We start from the raw sequence: 14,048 nt of genomic DNA, 5'->3' as shown, positions 1-14,048 counted from the left end.
CTAATACGCGAGCGAACAATGAGCCATAATATTCGATATGGATGGATTCGCCGCGCTGGGATTTCGCATAAACACGCGAATTCTTTCCAATCGAAACGAAAGAATTCGAAAAAAAATCATTGGGGGAAATCCCAACGTTGCTCGTCGCTTCACGGTAATGACTCGGCAAACCGGATTTCCACCGGTTGATTCGAAATCGTATCCCGTGTTACCGCTGCTTTTGTTTAAAAAAAAAAAAAAAAAAAAAAAAAAGAGAGAAAGAAATCCGTTGCATCGGTGGAAAAAAGAGAGAAGAAAGGAGAGGAGCGCGGTCGAATAAACAATTGGGTCGCAAGGATGCCAGCTTCCTTTCCGATCCTCATAAGGCACGATCGCGATGCAGCACCGACTCGACGACTGAGGGGTCCGAGCAGAATCCGATCGACCGGCGCGCGGAGAAAGAAGCCGCGCTCTGATCAACTTGTCGCTACTCCAATTATCCTTCGTCGAAACGAACGCTCGCGGACTGATTGATTTACGCGAGCGCGCTACCTTCTTCCAACCGCCGCTCGATCGTACGCGAGATCGATCGATACCGCGAGATAATTATCGTCGACAATTAGCATCGTCCTTTTTCTCTCGTTCGCTTGTTCTCTCGCGTGAGCCAAGGGAGGAGGAAGAAGAAAGAGGGGGGGGGGGAGGGGAAATATAAGGCGAGGAAAAAATGCGTCGCTTGCCGCAAGATTTCACCGGTTGCTTCACGGTGTACGATGCCAGTTTCACGTGAAATCAATTCGCGTTAATGCAGGTAAAAAGCGCCTCGACGTGGCGGCGCAAAAACAATGGCCGGTGTGGCAACTCTCTCGGCCGGTCTCCCATTGTGTCGCCCTCTCTCCCTCTCTCTCTCTGCGCTCGTGGATAAGTCACGAGAACCAGTCCCGAACGGAATCGTTCCGCCCGGTTTACCGGATAAATTTACGACCTGTGCTCGTCACTTTCGCCGAATCTTTGGCAGAATTAGGCGGCGCGGATGGATCGACGAAAAAACGCCGCCGTTTCCAACCCGCTTTTCGGAATAAAAACGAAACAGTTGGAAATTTCGCTCTTTTCGGGCTCGCTCGTTTCGAAATCGAAAGATTCGCCATTCTTCCTTCGAGAGGTTTGCGTTCGAGGATGAAGGAGGAAAGACGGACAATTGGGTTGGAACAGGAGGGGGGATCGAGGTGTAGGTCGGGTATTACACACGTTCTATCCATTCCAGCTATTCCTACGACGCGTCGCTCGTCCTACGCTTCTCTAATAGCTGTGCTCGCGAAATCTCCGCCCACACCGTTTCGATCGGCGATATACAATTCCAAGGATAATCACGCCGTTATCCATTTTCTTTCCTCCTCCTTGAATTAAAATTCGATCGATCGCCCGCGAGAAAAGTGACGCGCCTCCTCTTCCTAGCTGCATCCGTAACGAAACCGTCGCACGCTCGCCTGTGGAAGGACGCACCCATCATTCGCGATGAATCAAGAGTCTGGAGCGTGTCGACGCCTTCCGCGGAAATTAACACATTCCCCGAGGGGGACGAGGAGAGGAGTAATTAAGCGGCGGTTGAATTCCGTCACCTCGGCTCAGAGATCGGGCAAAAAGCACAGGGAGGAGAAACCTTCTCCTCGGCCGACCGTTTTCACCCAGCTCATTGTGTCCGGATTCAACAACTTGATGGTCGAAACAAGGATTCCGATCGAACCGAATCGAATCGAATCGAGGAAACGGAATGAAACGGCGTATCGGGGATCGATTAAAATTTCACGCGAAATCGCGGCAACGATCTATATAATAAAATCGGGGCGGATCGTGAGAATGGCCGGGCGATAAACAATGAAAACGCGGCGGTTCCGGTTGGCGGATCAGCTCCGAGAAGCGAATGAATCGGCGGTTCGGAAGAGAAGGAAAAAAGGAGGGGGGAGGGCAGGTGGGAAAAGAAGGGTAGCTTATTATGCGCGGCAGGTAACACGTGTACCGAGAGAGTACAAGGTGATGGGGCGAGCGCCGCGGACAGCTCTGTAATCAGTAGCTCCCCGCCGACACGACGCGGCTTCGATGCGCAACTCGCCATGTTTCGAGACGGAGAGAGAGCAGCAACAACAACAACAACAACAACGACGACGACGAGATTGGAATCGAAGCGAGGGCCAATTACTCCGACTTACCGTTCGCTCGTGGGGCGTCTGGCGTCCCGCCGAGATCCATGCCACCGAGTCCCCCTTTTTTCCGCGGTGAAAAACGTTCCTTTTCGCCTTTTCTTTCCTTTCCCTCGAGCGCCGTTCTCGAAACAGAGAGAGAGAGAGAGAAGAGAGAGAGGTTCGCGAAAACGTAATCGTGGCGTAAAGGTAAGAATAAAAGTGGGACGACGACACCCCGTTCTAGGAAGGAACAAGGCCGAGATCCGGTAGGTACAAGAAAGGAATGAAAGGAGAGAGAGAGAGAGAGAAGTTATTCCACGAAATAGCAGTACCTGTGTACACGCGCGTGTACATATAATCGTTTTATCGTCTTTATTTCGATTCATTTTCTTTCACCGTTAAGGTTCAACGAACAACGGTGAAAAAAATTATGGATCGTCGTCGAAAGATGGATCGTTAATGGTGTTTAAACAATGCGTTACCCGTTTCCTGCACGGATGTGCGCGAGAAAGATAAACCAAGCAAATTGCGACAATCTAATTACCGCGGTTTAATTACCGATTCCAACTCGCACCTTTACGACCGTTTTAACGGCGACGAACGTGAAATTGCTTTGCGCTTCATCCGCGATAGCGGAAGCGGCCTCCACGCGTTAATAATCCATTTCGTGTTTCCCCCCCCCCTCCCAATTATCCAATCGAATCCTTTTCCGTCGATGCAAAGAAAAAAAAAAGAAAAAAGAGAGAAAAAAAAAAAAAAGAAAAACGAGCCGCGAAAATTCCTCTCCTCTCGAAAATGCAACGTGGAGGGCGGCGTTGTTGGTTGGCCATATCCGCGAGGCGAGGGAAAAACCGCGGGCCGCGTGGCATGCGATCCGCGCGTACTTTCGGCTGCGGCGCGGCGACAGTTGGCCGGAGGTAGCCGAGGGCAAAAAGCTCGATTTAATAAAATCAATATTAATTGCCGCGCCGCCGCTCGCCCGTTGAATATTCAAGCGCGCGTCCGATCGCCTAAAAAGCCGTTTATAGGTCCGGTGTTGCGCGGTGCCCGCTTTTTGCCTCGCCGGACCGATCCTCGGTGGTCGATCGCTCTCCCACTTCTCCTTTCGTTTCGTCCACGAACATTGCGAACGTTGCGAAAAATTCGAACGAATCCGATATTTCGATCCTGCATTTTCGTCGATTTCTCGTATCCTCTGCGTATTGCACACAGGTACAACCGGTATGTATACCATATACGCGTGTGCCACGATCGGTCGGAAAGAAAATTTAAGGAACTCGAGAGACGATCGAAACGATTCGAGCGGTCGGTTTTTGCTCGGCCGCGCCAAAGCTGCGGATTAATTAACGAGGCTACAACCTACGCGCATCGGGTAATACCCATAAGGGAAGAAGAAGAAAGTTCGGTCTCGAGGGGGGGTGGGGAGAAGAGAGAATAGGCTATTGTTGGCGATCTCGGCGTTGGCTAGGCCGTCCTCTTATGGTTAAGATCCACGCTTTGAATTCGATCTGTTCCTCGATTAAAAAAAAAAAAAAAAAAAAAAAAAAAAAACCACCTTCGATGATAATTTCCCCCGATTCGGGAATAAACCGCTGTAAAAGAATTCATCGATTACGAAACGCGTTGTAATTACGCGAGAGTATTCGTCGTTTCGATCCGAGCGACGAGCGAGTCGCAACAAATGACGCGTTAAAAAAGTTCGATTCTTACAGGACAACCTTGGCTGGATTCAGTGAGTCAGCGTTTACGCGAAAGCCTTCCTTCTTCTTCTTCTTCTTCTTTTTCTTCTTCTCGCGCGAATCTATCCTCCCCGTTCTCGTTTCTTTGCCCGCTTCCTTTTCCTCGCCTCTCGTCATCTCTATCGCCGAGAGTTGCACGCCGGTGTTATTCTTCGCCGGTATTCTCCCGTCTTCTTGTTCCACGCGACTGCATACCCCCGCTATTGAATTCAAGGGGATATTCGCTTTAGCGGGCCGGAAACAACTTTCACCCGCCGTTCACCACGACCAACAACATTTTCGATCGAGCGAAACAACGTTCTTCGATCCACCCTTTTATCCATCTCTCGAGCTCGACTCGAGCGGATGGGAGTCGACTCCGATAACATACCCGTTGCGTCATATTCTTTCGATCGAGACAAGATAGAGCGATTCACCGCGATCCCGCGTGTTTCTCGATATTCACGCGTCGCGTGAAAAAAAGGGTAGGAGGAGGGGTCCAATTCTTTCGATCGAGACTCGTTGCCATCTTCTTTTCTCCGTGTGTCGGAGGAGAAGAGCGACGCAATTATCATCGTCCTCGTCGTGGTCGTCATCCCCCCGTTATTTATGGCGGGGTGTTGCGGGCGGGTGGAAAGGGGTGCAAGGACGGAGCGCGCGGGTCCGGACGCCCCGCAGCGTGTTCGCCGCGCGCTGATTAAACACGCTCTTCCACGGTGACGTGTTAATCGCGAGGATTCATCGCGTCCTCCTCGCCTCGCTTCCCCTCCACCGCTGAAATCGCGAATCTCTCGCCTCGTAGCCCCGAGCGATCTCTCGCCGAGCTTTCGATCCACCTTTCTCGGAAATCGAGCAGATTTCCTCCACGAGAGAGAGAGATAAACAATGTAATGCCTTCGTTCCCGAAAATTTCCCTTCTCTTCCTCTGCTTCTCCTTTGCTTAATTAACAGCCGATTGTATTCGTTCTCGGAGGCGGACGAGGCAAGCTCGGGTGGCGTTTATGGTCCGTTTAAGCGCGGCAGGCTGGGATATATCGACGATTATCGTATATTTTTCGCGGCCGACGTTTACAGCCTGTGCGTGGATCGTCTCTGCGGTCTCCGTTGGACGAATTCCAACGGAGTCTGTCGCGCGACACCCACGCCACGCGTTTTAATACTCGTTTTACGATTCGTTCGAGGGGGGCTACCGTTCCTGTTTCTCCTCCTTCCTTCGCGACAAGTTGTCGGAAAAATCGGGCGTGGAAATTATCGATGTTACACGAAAGATCGGCAAATTATGAAACGGAATTATGTCGAGTTTTCGTTACTCGCACGGAATCGTTATTATTGCTCGATAGCAAGCAATGAAGGAGCGAAACGAGCCAACTGGTTCCCTCTCCCCCCTCGAGCGCCGCTTACGGGGAGCGAAATACCCTCCCCCCGAGCCTATAAATCAAACGGGGAACGACGGGGAAAGGTGCGTGCAAAGAACTCGAACACGCGAGGAATGTGATTTAGTTACGTCGCTGTCATAAGTAACCTAATCTAATTTCGGTGGGCCAACCAACGACTCCAAAAAAACCTCCAAACCTCGTCTCTCTCTCTCTTTCCCTTTTTCCTTACGCTCTTCACGATCCCCACGAAATTAATTCGTACACTAATCTTCAGAGTAGTTCACCCAGTGTTTTTCGAATTTCGTTCCGACCCGTGACGAAAAAATCGTCGATCGAGAATAGCAGATGTGCTGTCCGAGGAAGGAAGTGACTCCTCCGCGTTTTCCCTTCCGGGAGGGGAGGTCCTAATAATAACAAGGGGGCACGCAGGCAGGGGGGCGAGGATATATATGCACGGTCGGTAGGTTGCGTGCAAAAAAGGCGTGGGTCCCAGCGGGCGTTCTCGACACAGCGGTTCGAAATCCCTCCGATCTTATCGCTCCCCACCCTCTTTTTCCAGCGTTGGCTGTGCATTGTGTTGCGCGCCGTCCTGCTCACGGAGTATCCGGTAGTGTGCGCGGACGAGAACGTATCGAAGAAAGGGGGAGAAGGGGAAGCGGCGTGCGTTGGTCGAATAGGGTCGTCGATCTATCGGTGTACGCGGTCATCATAGATCATCGTCCGTGTCTCGGAGCCTCCCACCCGAGTATTCCCATTAAGATGGTATCGCGCTCCCAAAACTAATAACCAATCGCTGGAGGGGGTGTACGCGCTCGCGGCATTATCCGATATATTTCGATATTACGGCGCCTCCTCCTCGTTTTCCACCGGCATCCCTCCCTTTCGATTTTCGACCTCGAACGTTCGATGATTTCTGCTCTGCATTTCGATCGGTAGAGCGTCGAAAAGGTTTGATAAGGTTCGAGGCGATGAATGCGAGGAGTCGTGGTTCGCGCCAGTTTCAGCAACGGTGCAGCATTCTTCTGCGTTCCTTCTTGCGAGCGAACGAAGGAGGAGGAAGGAAGGCGAGGCCGAACCTCCCTCGTGCGAGGTTTAAATCGGATCAGTTTTTTGCCACCCACGGATACCTCGGCAACGAAGGCGTCCTCCATCTCTCTTCATCCGTGTAATTATCCTCGTAAAACGCGTATTTGGCAGTCGATTCTCGACGCGCACCGTGAATCCTCGAATAATCCTGCTGCTTGAAAAGAGTCACTTTCAACGGAACGGACCTTTATCGTCGCTCGATCGTTCGATAATTAATTATTAAATCGAGCGATGACTCGTGAATTTCGCGCGCTCCGGACAAAGGATTTCAAATTTTCTCCCAACCTCTTCTCTCTCTCTCTCTCTCTCTCTCTCTCTCTCTCTCTCTCCACTCCATCCTTCGCCATACATGGCCTCTCCTCCATGTCTCGTTCCTCGACCTCCTCCATTGTATCGCCCGGTTATTTTCATCGTGAATTGTTCGTTACGGCCGACGCACCAACTATCGTCGAGCTATCGTTCCGAATTAATTTGGAATTGGTCGATAGTTATTTCTCTCTCTCGCCTATATTTCGAGATATCAAATACGTCTTTCGAAGAAATTCTTGCGAGCAGAATTATCTATGCCGTTATTCGCTGTTTTCCCGTGTATCGTGGTCGGCGAATCGGCCGGTTAATTGGCTTCTGGGCGGTTCGCTTCATCGTCCGTCCGTGGAAGCGCGACGGGATCGACCGAAGGAAGAGAATCGTTTCGTTGGCCGATTAGATCGTACGTACGTACGTACGTATCGCTTGGAATGCGATTCCGCGGTTATCGTATATGCCTCGATACCTTTTACACGACGATCAACCTACGTAACTAATTGGTGGATTAATTTGTAACAGCGTTCGAAACACCCGATTCCAATTATCTTTCCTTCCCTCCTCGTGTATCTTCCATTCCTACAAAAAAGAACGAGACGGATCTAATCGATAGATAAACTTCATTTACGACCCGTTTTTCCTTCTTTCAATAATTGATTAATTACGCGTATATAACGATACTATAAAATACCGCGGCCATTGATTTTCGAACACGATCGAAGCTACATATATATATAAAATTCAATGGGTCACCCGCCGCGCGTGCAAATTCGATTACCGGCCGCGTAACGTTATTCGTGGCGGAGAGATGGAACGTGCCCGCGGAAGAGAAAAATTGCGTTGACCACGGTGGTCCGCGTGTCGATCCCACGTGTTCGCGCCTTCCACTACGCTTGTCCCCGATAACAGCAATAGTTTCGCGTGGGCGGTATTTGTCAGTCGCGCGATTGGCGAAAGGATACGCTTCTATCTTACAACGAATGAACTTTTCAACGATCTTTATTTAATTCAACTCTCTCTCTCTCTCTCACTCACTGTCCTCGCTTTTTTTAACCACTATTCGCGATTAAGAGAAATCGCGAATGATTAATTAATAACTAATAATGTAGTTAGTTAGTTTAAACGCGTTAGTCGCGATACTAATTGAACAAAATTTTTCATTTTATTCTTTTCATCTAGCTAATAGAATCGATATTTATAAATCAATTTTAAGAGTTATCTCTATCTACTTGGGTTATCTATATATACTTGTCAAATAAAAATTAATCAGGCCTATTGGATAATTTATAGTTGCCATTTCCAATTCTCGCTTCGACTCGCACCGATAGATATCTGTGCAATTATTCTCGTGGAAACTTGGTGAATTAAACGAATCGAATAATACGGTTGCGGTGATCCTAGCCTAGCCGATCGGTCGATAGAAAGACGAGCAAGATGAACACGATCGTTGAGCGATGAAACGTTCGAATTGAGCGATTATCGAATTCTCGTTAACGTTGCGATCTCGCGAATTCCTTCGTTGGGTTGGAGCGACGTTGTACACGGCGTAATCGACACCGCGAAAATACGCGAGGGTTTCGGTAGCCGGCGACTACGCGGCTTCCGTGAACTTGACGGCGGCAGTTTCGGTAACGTAACACCTCCTTGGCCGTCCTATGCCCCTGCCTGCTCGCGCGACATGCGTTATCCCGTTCGGAAGCGATCGTCCGTGAACGGCCGTAATCGAATCCACGCGAGATTCGAACCCGCGCAACCAAACGTTTCACCGGCTGCTTCGTACACACTTTATACGTCTTCCGAGGGGGAATCGAATGGTTTACTTCGCGAAATATCTTCTTCTTTTTCTCTACGAGGAGATCGTGTTCTCTAAAAATTCTACCCCCTAAACAATTTAGGGGAAGCGTTTTCGAATGCGGATGGAGAAACAAAGAAAGTTGTAGCCGGGATTCGATCGATTCGAAATCGGTCTCGGTTTTCTTATCGAGGCGATCCGAATCGAACCGCGTCTTCCCCTCCGCCACCTGTTGTCGTAACCGAGAGAGACCTCTTTCGAGATTCCCGGATAACGATTGAAAAATCGACAAAAGAAAGAGGATAAAATAATTACGATGTTTGGGGGGGAAGGTTATTATCCTCTCGGTCGCGGCTCGACAAGAAGGGGATTTCGAGAGGGGAGGAGTTTGTTGGAAAGGTTTCACCATCGAGGGCGAAAATAATGGGGATCCGAGTAAAAGAGACAGCGACGGTAAGTACGTACTTGGAGTGGAAGGCATCCACTGGTGGAGGAGGACAAGAGGCCGAGCGTGCTCTACGGGTGCTCCTAACCCAGATGATATCGCGCCTAGATATACAACGCGGGATTTTATAGCGTATTACAGGACGGTGCAAGGTATATAATGGCTTTATGCGTATACACCGGACGTAAGTTACGACGGGAGGCCCGTCGTTTACGGCCTCGACCGGCCTTATTTTACGCGGGCCGACCGACTTAGGGGGACAGAAATCCGAGCATCCTTCGAATCGATGCGATTCGAGAACCGCAGCTATTAACGAATCTCATCTGCCTCTTTCGCTCTGCCAAATTTTTCTCCATCTCGTCTTTTTTTTTCGAGTCTCGAGATCTCTCGGATCCCCGCGACTTCTTCCATCTCGAATCTCGAACAATTCGAATTAATCCCGCGTGACCGACGAAGGAGAGAGAGAGAGAGAGAGAGGTTTCTTCCTCGATCGTGGCGCATCGCCAACTAGGAGGCGAGCTTGATCGATGCCGGTCCCGCGTCTTACGAACGAGCTGAAACGGGCGGTGTCGGGTTGCGAGGAGGTGTTCCGCCGCGTCGACGTGTATTTACTACCCGCCGCCAGCCTCGGCCGTTTAATTATAAAATAATTGTTATTTATCTCGAGCATTAACCGGAGATATCGAACGGCCTTATCCGAGGAGGAGGTCGAGCACAGCCGAGGGTCGAGGATCCAAGAACGGGTGCGGGCCACGATCGAGAGAGGACGCGTCCATTTATCTAGGCGGTCGATCCAGACGAATCAACCCCCCTCGAATGGACCTCGATCGAACGCGGTGAGAATCACCGCGTAGATCGAATCGAGTCGCGCAACAGATCTAATCTTTTTACCCTTCGTTTCTCCCAACAGCGAAGATGAAACACGTTTCGCGTTCCAAATTTTCATATTTCCTCGCTTTTTGTCGGTCGAGACAGGCTCACCGCAAATCGCTCGGTCGATCACGGGTCGTCGCAAGTAAACTGAATTACGAGCGAGTGTCGCGTTTCTTTGTCATCCGCGCGGAAACGGCGAGGAGAGAGCGGATCTAAACGACGATCAGGCACGCGCGTTCCACCGCGCGGACGTTCCGATATGTCGAGACGAGGCTGAGACTCCTCTCTCTCTCTCTCTCTCTCTCGAAAGAAGTTCTGAACGCGAAGAAGAAGAAGAAGAAGAAGAAGAAGAATACGAAGGATTCGAAGGGGCACAAAAGTCGTTCGAACGAGATCTCGAACCCATCGCTCGAGCTAATTAATCCCCGACCCGTCCGGCGCAAATGACAGCAACGATCCGGTAATATATTATCGCTCGGTTCACCGCCGCCCCAACGATAGACGAACCAAATCGTCCCGCCTCGTTGCGACACGACCGCGAGGAAAAAGCTCCGGCCGAAGAGACGGACAGACAAAGAGAGAGGGAGAGACTCGTCTCATTACCACTCGATAATTTATGATGGATCGCGCGACGATCATCGAGAGAGAGAGAGAGAGAGAGTTCGGCGAGAGATACGCGTTCGGTAGCCGTGAACGAATTGGAAATTCCGCGGGGACACTCGTAAATAAAAGCCGAGCGGCGAAAACGGGGGGGGGGGGAACAGGTTTACGAGGCCGTCCCTTTTCTCCTTCCTTTCGAAGCTATCTCCCTTCGTCTCTGGCTCTTCTATCGATCTCGGTGGCAAAAACGGTTGGCCTCCTCTACAAGGAGAGACGCATTACGGTCGCGTCGTTATAATTCGTCACTGTCGCGTAATGATCCGTGAATGCGCGCGCCCACTCTCCCTCCCCTCCCCCCGTTACTCTCTCGCGTTCGAGAGGGCCGTGAAAGGATCCTTCTGGCTCCGACCGAGTCCCGCGATCAATAGTTCATTACGAGAAACAAAAATAAGCGGATCGACAATAGGCGAACAATCCAACTGCTCGAGAGAAGAGTGTCCGTTCGACACGCGCGCGCGTCCAAGATCGAGATGGAACGTTTTCGAACGGGGGAAAAGAGTATAGGTTCAGAAGGAGGGGGGGGAGGGGAGAAGAAAAGATTCACGCGGTGAAATATGTACGCACACCGAAGAGGAGGAGGGAGCAACGAGTCCTATTCAACGTTTGCATTAGGGCTATTATGACGTGGTGGTATATCGAGCCTCTCCACCGTGATTGGGTATTATCTATTCCCGTTCGTATTCGCGTTCGAGGCGATCAAGAGCAAGCGGAGAGTTCGAGTCACCCCCGACGACTCGGCGGTAGCTTCGCTACCGGAGAGAGGCTACTCGCGTTCGAGCACACCTATCCTCCTCCTTGCTCTTCGTCCACGGGAGGAGATACGCTCGTTCGAGAGGAGTAAAATCCTCGACCTTCGTGGCTGACGAGGGAAATCTCAATGTCCATTCTCTTCGACGCGTGATGCTTCACCGTTCAAGTGCATCTGTTCAAGGATGAATGGCGGTTGAAGCCGCGTACACGGTTTAGCACGAGTCCCTCCGTGCCATTAACTTCGCGTATTAGTTAATATTTTATGGCAAGTTATTCTTGGAAACCTTTAGGGTTGTACGTTGAATGGTAAATAGTGTGGTAAAAGCAAATTGTTTCGTTTTGCTTTGTTCATTTGTCGAGAAGGAGGAAAGAATAAATATATAATTAAGATCGATCGTGGAAAAAGGATCGTGTAATGGAATCGGCTGAAATAAATTGCGCGGGCCGATAATAACGCCGATCCCGTGTTCTCGGGACGAAAGAAAAAACACACACACACACACACATATATATATATATATAGATGATGGTAAACCGTATCTATCTCCGAAAGATGGTTAATAAACAAGCGGAAGGCGCATACATATGCAACGTTTAAATCAAGACGGAGGCGAGGATCGTTCGTTCGCGTCCGTACCGTTAAAGGTTGAAACACTGTTTGCGAATCTTAATTAACCGACAAAAACGGCGAGTGCTTCTAATTAAGTGGATCCTGGGCGTTGACGAGACTTAATTGATTCCACGAACCCCTCTCCTCGCCGCATCGAACGTCCCATATTCTGTCTCGCTCGTCAACTTCCTCGAAAACCAGCTCTCTCTCTCTCTCTCTCGTCAACCGCGCCATTCTAATATCGACCGCGTTTCTCTCCTTAACATCCTCCCCCCCCTTAAGTGATGTAACGTTTCCTCGCAAATTCCATCGTTCTTCCGTGTTATCACGCGCAAATCCGTGTGCGCGTACTCTTTCGTCGAAAAATTTATCTCGTTCCCTTGCCGCAGCGACGACGACGACGACGACGACGACGACGACGACGACGACGACTTCTTCTTCTCTTCGACGTCCACTCTTTTAAGCGCGTAAATAGATATGTTTTTAATTTTTTCGAAAGAGTCTCGTTACGCACGAAGTACGTATTCACTGTGACTGTGAAGAAAGGAAATTTTACACGTATCAATCCGATAATTAATACACGCGGGAGAAGGATATTCCATCTTGGCGATTTTCTCCTTCCCTCGTCGGACGATATCGATACGCGATACCTTTCTTCGTGATGGAAAAATCCACACACGGAGAGAGACAGACCGGATCGGAGAAGGAAGAGTACACGTTCCGAGGGTTTGGAACGGCTACTGGAAGGGTGGCGAGGCGAGATCGGATCGGGATTGATGATCTTTGCGCGACCTCTCCCCCTGTTGTTCGGTCGAGTCTCTAGTAGGGTGGTCAGATGTGTTCCGTTCCCTTCCCTTTATTCTTTTATGGACACCTTTCCTTCCTTCCTTCCTTCTCTTTTTTAGAATTATCGAAGAACGAATCTTTCGTTTTCGTTTTATTTCTCGTTTTCGGAAGGTTGGCTGTGTGGGATGTCTCCGTCCGATAATTTATTCCCCTTTAACGTTTCTTGTAACGTTTCGTGGTTAAAGAGCTAAAGGTAGACGACGAAGTTTCGTAGAGGCCATATTTTCATTACAGCAATTATTATTATACGTTTACCGGGGAAATTATACATGTAATTTCTGCATGATGCAGAATAATTTGCCGTAAAAGAGAATCATAAGGAAACGGATGGATGGTGGTAAATGCAAGCGCAAAGTAATTCTATGATTAGTATCGTTCGTTCCCCCTCCTCCTCCCCCCCTCGACCGGCAAACTCGTCTTTCTAACGAACACAGATACCCCCACCCTCCTCCCCCTCCTTGACTCGGTCGATTTTTACGCGTCTCGTTAACAGCGTCTCGTTTCCGGAAGAGCAATTATATATTTACACGAGCGTTGCTCTCTCACGCCGAGCCGTTTGTCACCGGAGGAATTTCACTCGAGGTTTCGTAGTAGATACAGGTCGCGCAGCTGCGTGTGTATACCGTTTCCCGGCCGCGGGATTTCGATACGTATGGGAACTGTCGTCCTCGTCGTCGTGACGCATTCCATACGAAAAAAGAAAAAGAAGGGGGTCGCGAAACGAAAGAGAAAAGCTAGGGAAGACAGTCGTTCCATTTCCATCGTGAAAAGAAGGTGGAGAGTCGAATTTCGTAATTCCGTTCCTCTCCGTATATAAATAAATTTAAAGAACCGGCGTGTTTCACCGGCACGTTGTCGTTTCCATCGAGACGACAAGACTCGCTTTGCATCTATCGTACCGAAGAACGTGGCCGTGGTTGATCGAGGAATTCCAGGGATTCCCATGTTGGGCTGCAGGTGCACGCTCCCTCCCCGTGTCTCCTCTCTCTCTACGTACGTACGTACGTACGTACGTAGAGAAACGCGCCACAGCTCGAGCGCCATTCCCTCCCTCCCTCTCTCTCTCTCTCTTTCTCGTTGGCGATCATTGCGTGCCCGAGAAGCCCCACGCCTCCTCTTTCTCTTCTCTTCTCTTCTCTCCTCTCCTCTCCTCTCCTTTGCTCAAAGACTTTGTTGTAGTTACTTTCGTCCAAGAAGGAGGAGAGAGAGAGAGGGGGGGCGGGAGGAGGAGGAGAGGAAAAAAAAAAAAAAAAGAACGAGCGTCTACATATTTCGAAAATGTCGTTGCTCGGCCGTATAGAGATTCCCCTAGGTGGACGACGAGGCAAAGGGGATCCTCGACCAAATAAACGAGCACGATTTTATGAGTTATCCACGGGCCGAGACTCGTTCATCGCGAGAAACATCGCGGATCCCGTTCCACACTTGTACAT

At 50.0% G+C, this 14,048-nt stretch overlaps 2 protein-coding genes across 6 annotated transcripts in view; one reads left to right on the top strand and one right to left on the bottom strand.

Moving 5' to 3' along the window:
- The window catches only part of LOC147657324 (uncharacterized), a 231,195-nt gene that overhangs the window by 22,225 nt on the left and 194,922 nt on the right, over positions 1 to 14,048 (bottom strand). The window lies entirely within an intron of this gene.
- LOC100868571 (L-lactate dehydrogenase A-like 6A) overlaps positions 1 to 14,048 on the top strand; it is a 78,185-nt gene that overhangs the window by 52,325 nt on the left and 11,812 nt on the right. The window contains exon 1 of one of the 4 annotated variants that reach the window (XM_086909896.1): positions 8,764 to 8,884. The exons of the other annotated variants lie outside the window; for them this stretch is intronic. The gene's annotated coding sequence lies outside the window, so the exon portion shown is untranslated. Of the gene's footprint in view, positions 1 to 8,763; positions 8,885 to 14,048 lie in introns of those variants that run through there. 4 annotated transcript variants of the gene reach the window in all.

This window comes from Apis florea, unplaced genomic scaffold (genome assembly GCF_048593485.1).
Source record: "Apis florea isolate Af1SG1 unplaced genomic scaffold, ASM4859348v1 contig_3170_pilon, whole genome shotgun sequence".
Taxonomy (NCBI): Eukaryota; Metazoa; Arthropoda; class Insecta; order Hymenoptera; family Apidae; genus Apis; species Apis florea.
Note: the sequence above shows the minus strand (reverse complement) of the source record. Positions and strands in the feature narration are given on the sequence as shown.